The sequence below is a fragment of the Oratosquilla oratoria genome, chromosome 9 (genome assembly GCF_046742065.1).
Source record: "Oratosquilla oratoria isolate Oo_2021 chromosome 9, ASM4674206v1, whole genome shotgun sequence".
Classification (NCBI taxonomy): Eukaryota; Metazoa; Arthropoda; class Malacostraca; order Stomatopoda; family Squillidae; genus Oratosquilla; species Oratosquilla oratoria.
The window spans coordinates 35277344-35282343 of record NC_134785.1 but is presented as its reverse complement, the minus strand read 5'-3'; positions in this window follow the sequence as shown (position 1 = coordinate 35282343).

Here is a 5000-nt window from a genome sequence, read left to right as displayed (position 1 = left end):
CTCCTTTATGTATTGGTACTATGTTTGCATCTTTCCAATCTTGCGGTACCTTTCCCTCTTTGAGTGAGAAGTCTATTATCTTGTATAGTTTGTCTGTCAGTTCATCTATACACTTTTAGTATCCAATTTGCAATTCCATCTGGTCCGTGCAACTTTCTGACATCTAGGCTTCTTATTTGGTCTCTTATTTCCCTTTGTGTTATTTTTATTTCTTTCATCATGGGTGATCTTTCTTGTTGTCCATCTTCCCAGGATTATGAGCTCTCAATTGTAAAAACAGACCTGAAATGTCTAATCATAACTTTTGCCATCTCGGTGTAATCTATGTATTCTTTATCTCTTTCACGTAGTTTTATTATATTATGCTTATCTTTTAGTTTGTCATTTCCTAAGTTTAGTGTATGTTTGCCATTTAGATTTTTTTCTGTCTTTTTTTTTCCAGGCTTTGTCTCTCCTGGTTTTTGTTGAACCAACATTTTATATAAATCTATTTTTGTTTCTTTTTTGGTACATATTTGTCAATTCTTTCTTTGTACTTTTCTTTGAATATGTTCCATTTGTCTTCCATCTTTGTTTCCTCTTTAGAGAACTTATCCAATGTATGTTTTGGAAAAAATTCTTAGTTGAACAAAGTCCGTTTTGTTGTACATAAATCTTCCTTCTCTGTGTTTATAATTTCTATTTATGCTATTCTGTTCTTTTAATTCAAACTATTAGTATATGGTCACTTTTTCCAATTGGTGTTTTATACTCCATTTTGTTCACAATATCTGGTTCTGAAATTAATATTAAGTCTAGATTTGATGGTTCCTCATTGTTTCTATGTCTAGTATTTTTCTTAATCCATTGCGTTAGGGTGTATTTGATGGTCATATCTAGTAGAATATTGCTCCAAAGTTCATCTCCCCTTTTAACAATCATTTCTTCCCAAATTATGTCTTTTGCATTGAAATCGCCCATGATTACTGTTTCCACACTCTTTCAGTAACTCGTTTAGCACCTTCATTGTTTATTCCAATAATTTGGGATTTTCGCTGTCCGACCACGCATGGGTTTTTGGTGGTACATACACTGCTACAAATTTTCTGCATTTCATCTTTTGTTTGTAATTTTAATCATGATTACTTCTACACTGTCTTGGCCTTTAATAATCTTTGTCACATTTATTTATTTATTTATTTATTTATTTATTTATTTATTTATTTATTTATTTATTTATTTATTTATTTATTTATTTATTTATTTATTTATTTATTTATTTATTTATTTATTTATTTATTTTATTTTTTATTTTATTATTATTATTATTTATTTTATTTTTTATTTTTTTGTCAATATCATGACACCTCCTCCTTGCTTTTCAGTTCTATTTTTCGCCCAGTGGTTATATAGACTATATCCCACTATGCTTGTTGATATCGGTCCTTTCAATTCTGTCTCTACTGTGCCCATGATATCAGGTTTTTCTGTTTCTAGATAGTCATTTAGCTTGTTGATTCCAGAGATCATACCATCGATATTTGTGTATGCCACTTTTATTTTCATTTTTTTTCTTTTCTTTTTTGGTTTAGGCTTCCATTTTTTTTTTATATACCATTTTTTCATTCTCAAGTCCAGCACTCTCTCTCTCTCTCTCAAAAAAATCGTTTTTTACCGTCTCTGTTCTCTTTTCATTCCGATCATTTGCTTCAATTCTGAGCGCTTTGTCTTTCTGTTTTTCCTCATCACTCATTTCCTTTTGTATCCTTATATGTTTGAAATTCTTGCTGTTAGCCAGTTTGACCGCTTTCGATAATACTTTCTCTGTTATAATTTGTGTTCTTAATTTTATTTTCAGAGGTCTATGATGTTTTTCTTTTGAATATTTGCCTATCCTGTGTATTTCGTTGATTTCTTTATCGAGATTCTGATCTTAATCCTGTATTTCTTTCGGAATTTCTTTGTCTAATTCCCTCTCCTCTTTTTCTTTCTGGTATCTATATCATGTTTTTCTTGTATGCCATGGACCACAATGTACTTGCCTTTGTCAACTGTATCTCTCACCCAATTTTCCTTTTCTTAAATTACTTTCATAACTGTTTCTTTTGTATTTCCATCCATCTGCTTTTGTAATATTTCTCTAAATGATATTTCTTGATTTTACTGTATCTGTATCTCTCACCCAATTTTCCTTTTCTTAAATTACTTTCATAACTGTTTCTTTTGTATTTCCATCCATCTGCTTTTGTAATATTTCTCTAAATGATATATCTTGATTTTACTGTTCTTGTTTTCATTGATTCTTCATTTCAATGAAGCCTGTTTCTTTGATTGATTCTGCCACTTTTTCGGTCACTACTTGCAACTGTTCTTTGACCTCCTTTTTCAATTCATAATTTCTATTTTTATCCTCATTTTTCATTCTCTCGTTTTCTTTCTTAAGACTTTCAATTTCACTCTTTAGGTCACTCAACTCTCTGATTTTTTGCTCATTGCTCTTTCGCAATGTGATCAATTCCCTGTGAACTGTTCAGTAATCGAGTTTCAAATCTATGATTTCTCCTATTAATTAATCTATTTCGCGATTTCTTATTACATAGCTATGCCTAAATTCTTTGTCTATATCTAAACTTTTACCTATTTCGCTTAAGTTTCTTTGAAATCCTGAAAACACGTTATTTTCCCACCTTAGTTTTTTTCTTGGGGTATCTATTATACAATGGCGTTTGGGTATTACACCTCTGGGACTTTCTACTATACTCACGTCAAGTCATCTCTTCGTTGATTCATTCGTTGTTCTTTCTTCATTATATTTTTCCATTATTCCAGAAACTATAACAAAAACAAGAACTGGAAAGAAAAGCTTTTACCGGTCACCACGAATACCACAGCGAATCCATCCCGCACAATAATAATAGGTTTCCTTCGTTATTGTGCGTGTGTGTGTGTGTGTGTGTGTGTGTGTGTGTGTGTGTGTGTGTGTGTGTGTGTGTGTGTGTGTGTGTGTACATCTACGATTATATATGCATACACATTCATATAATGTATGCATTCATTCATATATATATATATATATATATATATACATATGTGTGTGTGTGTGTGTGTGTGTGTGTGTGTGTGTGTGTGTGTGTGTGTGTGTGTGTGTGTGTGTGTGTGTGTGTGTGTGTGTGTGTGTGTGTGTGTGTGAGTTTGTGCGTGCGTGTGTGTGTGTGTGTGTGTGTGTGCGTGTGTGTGTGTGTGTGTGTGTGTGTGTGTGTGTGTGTGTGTGTGTGTGTGTGTGTGTGTGTGTGTGTGTGTGTGTGTGTGTGTGTGTTTGTGTGTGTGTGTGTGTTTCTGTATATATATTTGTATATTTGTGTCTCTGTGCATGCGTGCATAATTGAATGTACACAACTCCTGCTTAGATAGACAAAACAAATATAGAAAAAAAACGTGTCTTGTATTCAGGTCATGATAGCCATCAACAGAGAATATTCAATAGGCCCAGGAAATGAGCTACCAGACTCTTTTGCTGACCACCATAGTGCGCTAGGAACCTTTCCAATATACCTCGAAAAACGGACCTATAGAGGATAAGAGTTCTGGAATATCTACCTGGTATCGATACGCAATTAGTACGCGAACATGCTACTCCATTTATTCTTCGTTGGAAACGCTACGTAGAGATAAAATCTTCATACAAACGAAAACCAACAGACTCAACTATCTTATCTTGAGCAAGAAACATAGATTTGTCGTTGATTCAACGAGCTGGCCGTATGTGTAGCACTAAAAAAAAAAAAAAGTCGGAACCAGAGGCTTCGTCTGTAGGTCTATTGAACGGTTGGTCTATTTTCATCCTCGTTAGGTTTTTATCGTCTCTCTTTGTAAAGGCTTGTATATTGATACCGGCCTCCCTGTCTATGCTAATAACACCGCTTTATATCTTGCCTCGGGTATTTCAGTAGGATTATATTCCTCGTGGATTACATTTTTAAAGGAGATTTTATTCAGCTGAACTTCCGCGAGCCATGAAATCTTGAGGATTTCAGCTAAAGGAGAAATATTTTTGTTTGACATGAGATCTCAAATGAAGGAAGTTTCAGTATCAATATGGTTGATGACTTATTCTCTAACCTATTTCATCCATTCTCTTATCTCGTTCTTTTCTATATTTTAACGTTTTCTTTGATTTTCTATCTTCCCCATTCTCAAATTCAAGTGTATTCAAATCCATTTATGCTATTCAATTTCACATAACAAAAGCAACTTAGATTAAGTCATTGACCTAGTCATATTTATAATTAGACAATTGGCTTCACATGACAATGAATCAAGTCACTTATGGCCAGGTAAGCCTAATCTAGCAGATATCATTACATTGGGGCTATTCCCATAGGTTCACATTGGTCAAAGTATACAGAAAAACCTAAAAATATCAACCTTATTGCTTATTGCTGATTACGAAAATGAGGGTTTTGAATTGTATATTCTGTTTCCGTTCTTCATTTACAAAAATCGAATTAACTGGATGAAACCATGTGCTGTTACTTAGAATGAAATACACAGAATGTACAGTTGATCAAATTTAAACCCAGAAATAAAAAACTCTACAATTTGATAAATAATCTGCAACTGATTAACTTTTTTCTAAATAATTCATCCCACATGATATATATACATGTATACATACATACATACATGTATATATATATATATATATGTATGTATATATATATATATATACATATATATATATATATATATATATATATATACTCATATATGTATGTATATATATATGTATACATATATATATATATGTATATATGTATACATATATGTATATATATATATTGTATATATATATATATATATATATATATATATATATATATATATATTCTTCTTCTTTTTTTGCTTTAAAAAAATTCAAACACTGGACTCAGAGTAACAGAATTTACTACCGACGTCTCGAACCATGTCCGGGGATTGTCTTCAGGGTTATACAATGTCAGCAAAAGGAATCAATTAAATAG